The sequence below is a fragment of the Zalophus californianus genome, chromosome 8, assembly GCF_009762305.2.
Source record: "Zalophus californianus isolate mZalCal1 chromosome 8, mZalCal1.pri.v2, whole genome shotgun sequence".
NCBI lineage: Eukaryota > Metazoa > Chordata > Mammalia > Carnivora > Otariidae > Zalophus > Zalophus californianus.
The window spans coordinates 41,482,469-41,493,760 of record NC_045602.1 but is presented as its reverse complement, the minus strand read 5'-3'; the positions used below and the strand labels follow the sequence as shown (position 1 = coordinate 41,493,760).

Sequence of the window (11,292 nt, the reverse complement as noted above, 5' to 3'; positions counted from 1 at the left end):
GTTGAGCATCTGACTCTTGGTTGTGGCTCATATTGTGATCTCAAGGTTGTGAGACTGAGCCCTGAGTGGGCCTCCACACTCAGCGTGGAGTCTGCTTAAGACTCTCTCTCCCACTCCCTCTGCCCCGCCCTACCACATTCTCTCTCTCTCTCTCAAATAAATAAGTAAATCTTTTTTAAAAAAGAAGAAGACGAATGCAGGGGAAGGAATAACCAACTGTTTGCATAAATCAGGAAAAACTTCAGAGACACTTCTATCTGCTAAACCTTGACAGAAGAGCAAGGGGATTGCAGAAAGTTGAGAGGAAGAGGAACATTCTTACAGAAAGAAAACCCATGAAAAAGAAAGGCACAAAATTATAAATGGCACCATGTATTCAGAAATTGTCAAGATGTAGTGAGTGGCAGGCATTGAAGCTGGAAAGTCAAACCCTGCCATAACATAAGGAACCTAGCATGCCCAGTTAATGGCATCTGGGCTTTATTCAGAAGGCAGCATTTATCTGAAGAAAGTTCTAAAGAAAGAAAGTGATAGGAAATGCGATTTTGAGGAAGGCAAGTCTGTGGTAATATGGAGACTTACTTAGAGGAAACATAAATGAAGACAAGGAGATGAAGGGCAAGGCAAATGCAATGGCTTGAGCAAGACAGATGAGGCTGAATCTGTTCAATGACAATGGACACAGATTCTGGATTCCAGAGGATTATCTTCACAGATGTCTTGACAGGTGAGCGCCTGGATATGGGGTTGAGGAATAGCCACCCCTTGAACCTGTGTCATGTAAGATAGAGTTCTGATTGTTTGACTTAAAGTCTAATGCTTTCAACCTCCTCCTTTCTTTAACTCTCCTTTTTGAACAAGTTGGGTTCTTAGAAGGTGTTGGGTTGGCAAGAAAATTAACTTGACAGATGAATCATCCTGACAGTGACTATTACAGCCCACTTTGCATAACTGCCATGTAAGATACTTGAATTGTCCTAGGACTCAACTTGACTATGTGCCTCTGTATCTTGAGAGAAAAGTTTAGAAGAGGAAATGCAGCTACTGTTAATCCTCTAGTGAATCAGGGTTAAAGGTTGTGTTTGGCTTCATGTAATACTACTGCGAGTAAACCACAGGATTATTACACACACACACACACACACACACACACACACACACAGTTCTGCAGTATTACACAATTCCCAAGAATCTCATACTTATTGCAGACTTTAGAATTGGGGTCCAGTGTGCCGCACATGCAGAGGCTGCAATGTGGATGGAGCCCCCCAAGGGTCATGCGATGCGTTGGTGCTGAGTGAAGCAGGTAGTCCAGGCTGATACAGCTGCTTGAGATCCATTTTCCTGCTATGCGATCTCTGACATGACCTTGCCTCCTGATTGCAAGGTGACTGCAACTCCAGAAATCGTGTCCATATCCTTGGCAGGAATAAAGCCAAAGGAAAATAGAGAGTCTTCTCTAAAGTCTCTGAGACAACCAGCTCAGGAACATTTGCTTGATATCATGACTAGAACAGAGTTACATTGCCTTCTATAGCTGCAAATGAGTCTAGGAAAATTAGTATGAGGTTGTCCAGAGAAAATCAGAATTCTGTTGGTAAAGAACAAAGGAGTAAGGATATTATATAGGCAGAAAAGTCAGTGTCCATTATACCCAGTAATCGGAATTCCGACACTGTCTGAAGAGACTGAGGATGAGGAGGGGCTGAAGAACATGGCACCCCACACACAATCCAGAATGTTCTCCCTGATTTATCATCTATTATCTTACATATTTTATATATGTGTTTTATTGTCTGTCTTTCCTACTTGAGAATAAGTTTGATGTAGGCAGGAATTTTTCTCTTTCGTTATATCCTGTATTCCCCAGTGGTTGGAACTGTGACTGGTACAAAGTAAATACTTAGGGTTTGTTACATGAGTAAATGAATATTCAACCCAGCCAGGGAATCAGTGGATCTCAGCTCTCCCTTGCAACATGGTGGAAAGGGCATAAGGGAGGAACTACATGTGTGCTACTGATATGTCTTTGTTTACTTTCTGGAGAAATTCTTTAGAACTTTAAAAAGAAAGTTTCAAAAAACGGATCCTTAAATTAGTTGCATGGTCTCACAGATACCACTAATGGGATCTGTAGTAAGAAAAAAAAAAAATCAGATGGTAGAACTAAAAATAATACAACTTTTCTCAAAACCCATGCAGTTTGGAGCAATTCCTTAAGGCCAAAGGGCTCCAGCAGAAAATACAGGGCTAGAAATTGCCACTAGGAGGAGCAGCTGAGAGATCCTTCTTTTCCAAAGATGCCATTGTGAAGAGCAGATGTCCTCCAGCCCGGAAGACATCTTAATTTGGAGATTTCTGGGGTTCTGTGCCACCCCAAGTGATTACTTTCACAGGAGGAGAATATTGTCTCTGATTTTCTGCTTTACATGAGTGAGGAGACTCTAGGAATTGATATCCATTATGTACTTGACTGAAAAGAGAGAATGTCACTGTTCCCCCCTCTAACAAAAGGATCAGTGAGGCCCAGGAGGGGAGCCCTCAGAGAGGAAAGAATTAGAAATACAGGATGAGAATTCCTTGAATAGAAAGATGCCAAATAGAAACTTGACAGCTTCATAGCACAGAAAGTCCAGACTAGGAACTGCAGGAAAAGTGAACAACCAGTGTGTTAACCTACTTCCCTACAGAGTGTGAGGTCTGGCATCCTAAAGATCTACCAGGTGAAAATGCTAGAAATCATAATCTTCAGTAATTTGAGTGAACGATCTATTAATTACCTCTCATGATGGGATAGTAATTGCTTCAATTTTGGTCTGAGACTTGCCTTGAATTAAACTAACCAACTGCAGAGACATGGGTTATAAGGGCAAAACAAAAATTAAAATACCTACCTTCTTATTATAGATGAGTCAACTGAAAGTGTTACACAGTTACTCTGGGATTTCACCTATGTTGATATTTTAGAGATTAAAAAAAAATGTATTAGAATAAACTCTGTGCTTGTTAAATTCCATTAAAATGGCTTTACTGTGTAATTTTATTGATCTAATAAGAAATTATCCGATAATATTTTATAAAATCAAGATCTACACCTTAAATGCATTTAACACTGTTTCAGTGAACAAGAGGCATATTTTCTGCTTCTAGGTTCTCAAAAGTTGAAAATAAAAAGTGCAGTTTTAAACATAAACAGGTAAGGACATCAACATTGTAGATATAAAAATGAGCTTATAATGCAGATATAATATGAGAGAGATGGCATTTTGCCATCTGAAGAATTCTAGGCTCATGGAAAACCATGTTCAAATCCCTGAGATCCCATTTCCTCACTGTGTGACCTTGGGTGATGCACTGCGTATTTCTGAAATCCAGTCTCCTAATCTTTGAAATGAAGATCTGAATGTTTTTTTCTTAGTGTTAAGTGATTTAGTGCGAAAACTAGGCAAATATGCTTAGCATTCTGCCAGGCAAATAGCCGTTTTGTGATCATTGTTTGTCAAATATGAAACCAAGTAAGTATTAAAAGGGTTGAGGCAAGAGAATAAAACAAAACCATCCTGGCCAGCCTTTTCTATTTTAAAATAAGAAACCTATGTCTGAGATTTGATGGACCATGAAAAAACCTCCTACCTGGAATTATTTCCCCTCCTGTCCCTGCTTTTCAAGTAGAGGCTAAGAAATCTCTCCTGGGTGCAATTACTGATGAATAAGCCTGAATCCCACCATAGCAAAAGTAACAGTGTGACCTCTTTCTAGGGATTCATTTTTTTAAAGAAGATTTGGTAGGAGATAAGGGGTTTGCTTTTTGATGTTTGACCTCTCCTATTATACTCTGCTCGATTTATTATGCAACCATGATAAGCTCCAGGATGCTATTCTTTGGGACCTGTGACAGCCTTGGATAAATTCCATTATGAATCATGCAAAATGGCTTCTCTGAGTTGCTGTGGATTTAGACCCTCTGAAGAGTTACATTTCTGTCTTATCACTCTTTGTGAAAATATTTCAAACAATCACACATGAAAATGTTTCTCCCAAATTCCTTCTTGGCTGAGTTGAATATTCATGTCGTGCAAAGAGCAAAAGGTAAACCTCATACATATTGGGAACAAGTTGTTTTCTAGTAATCAGTGGAGGAGGAAGGATTTCTGGGTTCACTGAAGATTGGCCCACTTCTAACCAGGTCTAGCACTCTAGATATGGCAACCTTGTTTCATTGGCCTCTACTACCATCTCTTATCCATGCCACCTCCTGATAAATTCATAGCTCAGAGAATCTTGATTCCAGCCCTTGAGTGAAAGATTCTGCCATGTCACTGCCAAGTTTTGTTCATGCCCCTACCTCTAAAATGATTGACATCTGCTCATAAGATCAGGCATCAGCTGATCAGGATAAATACAATGCTGGCCATTACCTGACTCATACTAGATAAATTTAGAGATGACAACTTAATGCAACCACACTCCAAACAACCCCTAAAGAAGAAAAAGGAGATGTCCTAGGATTGGTGAAATTAACACTTTGGGTTTTAGGCAGTCACATCAGTCTCTTTTATGAAGTTTCATTGGTAGGAACCAATGGAGACTATACCGCATATATCATTTAACACTGTGGCTTTCATCTGAATAAGAGGAGTGATAGTTGGGCAAGCAGCAGACTCTGAGCGTATCGATTGGCACGTGACAAAGTCACGTGAAGGAAGCAGCATTTGGTATTCCAGTTTGCAGTCATGAATAGGGCAGTGGATTGAATGTCTAGGTCATTCAACCTCAGACTGAGTCCAGGCATGCTTTGGGAACAACTCTGTGACTTTGGAATTGCCATCCATTAACACATGGCTGTGCCAAAAATTGTTGTCAAGGAAGGAGAGATAGGTCTAAGCTATCCAGCTCTGTCTCATTATCTCACTCTTTTGGGTCCGAGGGAAGGGAAATACTAGAAGAAGAATTTCAAGGGCAGTTGGCCCCTTCAGGCCAGCATTAATAAAAAAGTATTAAATCTCAGTCAGTGGAGATCCCCGTGTATCCATCATGCTAGGTCCTATTCTTCCTTTTGGAGGGAGGAGGTGAAGTCATTTGCCAAAACTGGGTCCAACATGTCTGCAAGTCTCCTAAGACTACTAGTGAAGCAAGATAATCTCCATACCTTTTTTAAGGCGATTGACATTTCCATTAAAAGGTTCTCACAGAAAAAAGCCAGAGTCCCAAAGTCCCCCAGAGATATTCAAGGGATCTTGTCCCTACAGATGCTCCCCTATTTCAACTGCAGGATCCCACAAAAACTGGGCCTGAGTTGGGATGGCTTGTATGTGGCCCATTTCCATTATTCCCCCTCCTATGTCCACAACCAGCATTGCTGCTCAGTAGATCACGCCTATTCTCAAAGCCCTTTTCAAAAGAGTACTTCGTCTTTTTCCCTTCCTGAGATCCCAGAACAAACCAGAGGCCTAAGTGAACAATTAACTCAGCATATCATTGTTTGAGCTGTGGCTCTCTGGGCTACTTTGGGAGTTCCCCTGACTCTTTTTAAGAACTGTGGCTATAAGAATTAATGCAATTTCTAAACGGAGCCTCACAAATTTTCCGTAAGTGCTTTACGCACTTGTGAATCATGTATCATGTTTTGTAGGTACCAAGAGGGGTTTGACCACATGCCATCGCAGTCAAGACCCACTTTATTCTCCCTCTGCTGAGAGTCACGGAAGGCAGAGTAGTAGAGGTGGAGGCCTTGCACATGATGTTTGCTGGGTGAAGTGTACTAAGAAATCAAGTGAAGGGAAAAGATACTTACCCATGAGCAAAGGGCCTGGGCACTCTGACTCCCACCAGCTCCAACAACTCACTCTTCCTCACTTCTCCTATCCAACTCAATAGGACTTTTGTACCTACTTCTCAGATGGCTCTCAGGTTCACTCCCCCGCCCCTTGTCCACTGCCTTCTGGCCCTTCCAACTAAGAGACTGCCTTACCTCCTATCTGGTTGCTCCTAGCTCTGATTGATGTCCTGCTCTGCTGCCCAGTCAGTCCTCCTGAAGCATGCTCAAGACCTCTGACGTATGTCACCTTTCAGTTTTTATACAAACTCTTTAACCTGGCATATGAGGTTTTCTAAATTCTAGCCTTGCCCTCTCAGCTCTGTGTTCTGTTCCTATTCTAGTTCTTATCCAGAGTTACGTACTGCCCCTGTACACGGTGTGCCCTGGACACTCTCTGTTAGTCCCTTTCCTAGAACTGCTGCCTTCTTTCTTCCCTTCTAATGCCCAAATACAGTGCTTGGATCCACATCAAACTCTGGCTCAACTGTGAAGCATTCCCTGATCCTCTGTCCTGGGACGGCTCACTCTCTCTCCTGTGCTCTCTTAGTAAATCAGACTGCATTTCCCTCTAGTCATGATCGGTGTCCTTTATTTTATTGTTCACTAGATTGGGAACTCAGAGAATGTACAATTGTTATCTAGTATAACTTAGGATCCGTCATTGCAGGCATAAGAGCCTGGCACACAGGATACAAATACGATAAATATTGCATGATTCCACCTGCTGGTCTGGCTTTCCCATTTTACCACCTGGGTGTTTATTTACAGAGACCTTATGGTGTTATGGTTAAGAGTTCAGCCTTTGGGAGCCAAACTATCTGGATTTGAATCTTGGCTCTGTCCCCTCATGTCTTTGTTATCTTGAGCAAATTACTGCATGGGGATAATAATATGGACCTCATGTAGTCAACATGAGAATTAAATGAGTTGATACGGTAAAGCTTTTAGAACAGTGCCTGGTGCCCAATAAACATTCAGTAAAGGTTAGCAAGTTCATTCACGCATGTGATCACTGAAGAAAAAGGACAGGGTGGTTAAGTTCTACTGAGCCAGGGAGAGAAAGGGTCTGGAGAAGAAAAAGCCGGGCAGATTCCACAGTCCAGGAAGACAGTGGGCCAGGATGAGGGAGTTTACTGAGACAGAAAGGGGTGGGTGGGTCCAGAGTCCCAGATGGGCAGAAAGGTCAGAGTCTGTGACAGCAGCACCATGAACAGCATACAAAAATGCCTAGTCCCAGGGCATAGGGGGCTTGCTGTCTGTTCCACGTTTGCTTTCCCTTCCAATAGGCAGTCCTGGAAACTCAAGCAGTAACAGAGTCAGAGGAAACCAAAGGTCCCACCTGGGTCCAGGCCCATGGAGAAAAAAACAGAGATCTAAGTCATTTCACGCTGACGTAACCAGAGTGTATGCAGCCCACACATCCCCTGGGCTAAGACCCTCTACATCTCTATCTTCTACATCATGCCATGCGTTTATCTTGTAACCTTCACAGTTACAGGTCACCACTCTAGGCAACGTGTGAGCTGTGAGGAATGCAATGCCAAATGACAACTCTTGGACTCTTCCTTCAGTACCTAACTCATTTTCTTCTCATAAAACATTCAAAGCACTTAAAATTATTGCTTTATTCCTGAGTCATAATGTTGTTGAAGCTTATAAGAATCATTTCAGTGTTAATTCCCCTGGCTCAACTCTCTTATATTCTTCCTTAGAAGTTGTATATAATTTAACCAGAAAAAGATTTTCTTTCTCAAAATGAACTGGAGTAATTAGAAAATAGATGAAGAGAGAAAAATGAAAGAACTGCTAGGTGAATACAGGGTTTGGAGTTGGGAGTTAGAAATTAGGGCAATCACCTAGTTAGCTTGGTTCACTGACTTCTTTGTTATAAAATGACCATTTGACCTGGACCTTTACCCCCCAGGCATTCGCACCATCAACCACGGGCTGAGAGGTACCATATGCAGCCAAATTGAACTATTGGTCTTTTTTAGTCTTTCTCATTGCCAACGCTGGTCAACCAGTCCGGAAAGTGCAAAAGTCATGCTGAAGACAGCTCAGGCATAACATATCAAACCGAGAATTTTGGCTTTCTTCAGAGTCCATTTCTCCCTCAAAAGAGCTACTTCAGGTGATGGATGGGATGTGAGGAAGCTGCAAGCACAGCTCCCAGCCATGCCTCCTGGTGAAGGGGACCATGGAGCTGCACCTGAGCTGCTGTTGCAGGAGGCACAGAGGCAGGATATGGATTATGACTTTTCTGGGAATAGAGTCTACAAACCTCTCATCAAGATTCTCAGAAAAGGATCATGATTTAGACAGGATTAGCTCATTGTCCCAGAGATCCAAGAGAGAACATCACAAAGGATGTCCTGATATAGCGTTTTAGTGATTTAAGGGGAAGCTCCAGGATAAACGATTGGTGTCTCTTTTACAAGAGGTGGACACCACTGAACAGGAGACTATTAAGCCAATAGATGACTTCCAGAAGTCATAGAGCATGGGACTAACACTGCAGAGGAATTAGTCCAAGAAGGAGAAATCCCCAGTCTTGGTGGTGTGTGAAAACAGAATGGGAAACTGGGATGCTTTACCAAAAAAGACTCACGCATTCAGTTGGACAGGTTACCAGAAATGACCGTACTGGTTGATGCACCTTGTTTATCTGCTCAGTCAGATGACTCAGTTCTTAACATAGTGAAAGACTACATTTTTAACCATAGTACAGTGGCATCTCAACCACGAGAACACATACAAGAACTAATAATGAACCCTAGAGGCCTCACAGTACAATGGTGTAAGGTGGATGGTGACTTTGGAGCCCAAGATTATAGGTACCAATTCCATAAATGTACTTCCAACCATTTTAAGGACATACATGTAACCCTGACATGGAACTCACAGCATTGCACAGAGACTGGGATGTTGATGATCAGTTCTGGTAGGGGAGATGACTGATAGGAGTGGAGTGCTTGGAGCATCCCCCAAATATGTCATTCCATATTGGTGCCTAATGAGTGGAAAGCTGGCTTTGAGAGGTACTGTTTGAGCAATGGAAGACATAGAACACACCAGAATGATTCTGAATCCAGCTCCAGCACTCCAGTTTATTTCTGTGGGCAGGCATTAGCATTCATAGTTGAAATGCTCTGTAGAAGGATCAAGCATTGTGCATTAGTACAAATGTTGCCATTTTTTAAATGGAAAAATATAATCAGCTGCTCAAAGTTACTTCTGGACAAAGGGGTCAATGGAACTCTCCCATTTGACATTGAATCTGTGACTATAGGAACCATCAATAAATGACAAAGGCAGAAACTTCAAACTTCAAAGAACTATTAGCTTGAATAACAGAGAAATGAATGTTGACTGGTTACTTGATTAATCGTGGGATTTTCTTTACTTTGGATGGATGCTTGTTTTTCTATCTTGAATGGAATGTGTTAGTATTTCAGACTTTTGGATGACTTGGCTTTGGTTTCTGGGGTTTCAACACAGCTGTTCTGAGCCTAGTTTACTTGTCATTGGTAAAAAAGGTTGGATCCATCTCTCAGGCTATTTGGAAATAGCAAATGTTTACTGGATTCATTTTGGAATATTTTAGCAATAAGATATTTGAATGTTGTGGACAAAATCATAATGCAGTCCATTTTATTTTTAGCATAATGTTAATTACAATATCACATCACAATAAAAATCGAATTGGCCATAGAAGTACAAGTACAGAAAGATCTATACCCTTCCACTGTGCTTCTTCTTAAAGCTGGTTATTAGGACTGAAAAAAATAATATTATTTGATTAAATTTCCATCCAAGTCTAGGTAAAACTTAGAATAAAACAATAGGAATAGACCTAATGAAGCCAGAGTTCTGTAATATACCTTACTCTTATACTCTTCACATGAGTATTTTGCATACACTCTCCATATCCAGGTATTTTGTAAGCAATATTGACTTTTTTTTAAAGATTTTATTTATTTATTTGACAGAGACACAGCGAGAGACAGAACACAAACAAGGGGAGTGGGAGAGGGAGAAGGAGGCCTCCTGAGGAGCAGGGAGCCCAGTGCGAGGCTCGATCCCAGGACCCCGGGATCATTACCTAAGCCGAAGGCAGGCGCTTGACGACTGAGCCACCCAGGCACCCTAGGAATATTGACTTTTATCTGATGTTCAATTATCTTAAATCCCAAAAACCATTACAATTTTTGCATTTGCATTTTCAAATTCTTTGACTAAATGTCAAAGCATTTTCATCTTCACTGTTTCTTTGCCATTTGATTCAAGATAGTCTAAAGGACTTTTAGAGGGTAAAACTACTTATGAAAATAGTATGCCCAGCCATTTAACCATTTCACATGTATGTAATACGCACATGTGCATATCAGCCTCAGTGACTCACCTGTACTATTTGTAGGATAGGCTTTGCAGTCCAGTTTAATATCAGTTTGATAAATGGTGTTTCAGTTGACCAAACATAGGGTAAACATTTGACCTATTTTTTGAAAATTTAAATTTGTGCAAAATATTTGAAGGATTTATTTATTTTATAAATATGGTGGTCTTAATTTGCTAAACAAGCCTACAAATTTTTCTTTGCAATGTGATTTTTTTTTCATTTTAACCAGCTCAAAAATGTTTGAAAAGTCAAATTTGATTTTTTTTGTAGGATAATTTATTTGGGAATTCAAATTCTCTGTTAAATAATCATGACATTTTCCCCTTCCCTTTTTATATAGTAAGTAAGTAGTTACGTTAAGATGTACTAGATGTCCGGGGCACCTGGGTGGCTCAGTCGCTAAGCATCTGCCTTCAGCTCAGGTCATGATCCCAGGGTCCTGGGATCAAGCCCTGCATCGGGCTCCCCGCTCCGCGGGAAGCCTCCTTCTCCCTCTCGCACTCCCCCTGCTTGTGTTCCCTCTCTTGCTGTCTCTCTCTCTGTGTCAAATAAATAAAATCTCTTTTAAAAAAAGATGTGCTAGATGTCCTTCTGGCCTCTATCCACTACTTACTCTCTTTTTCCACCCCCTCCATCATTCTACCAGACACGGGCTGCGTTCAAATTATGACATCCTCACCTATCCACTCTAAAGGGTGTTACCAGCTACATTTGTGGTGGAATATTAGAGTTATTGTCCTATGCACTAGCAGTCTGAGCAACACAGGAAAACTTGTCACATAATGCTGAAGAATAGTGCTGAGTACTTTGAGAAATATAAAAATGGCATGAGTCAAGAACTGTTTCAGCCCTCATTCTGGTTTAAGAGAGAGTGCTAATGTACTTGGAATAGTACTACTAATGCATGATAATGTATTTAAAGGCAACTTAATGTGCTCTCTGCTATAAATGCATCAAGGATTCAAAATAAAAGTGGGTCCACTGATGACTGCACTGATCAAGAAAGCTTGCTTTGAATGAGTTGAGTGACCCTTAAGGATTGATACGATTTGGCTAAGCAGCAGGGACATAGATA

At 41.1% G+C, this 11,292-nt stretch overlaps 1 pseudogene; it reads left to right on the top strand.

Annotated features, from left to right (window-relative positions):
• Nucleotides 1-675: 675 nt before the first annotated feature.
• Nucleotides 676-9,203, top strand: LOC113938411 (annotated as a pseudogene).
• The last annotated feature ends 2,089 nt before the right edge of the window (nt 9,204-11,292 follow it).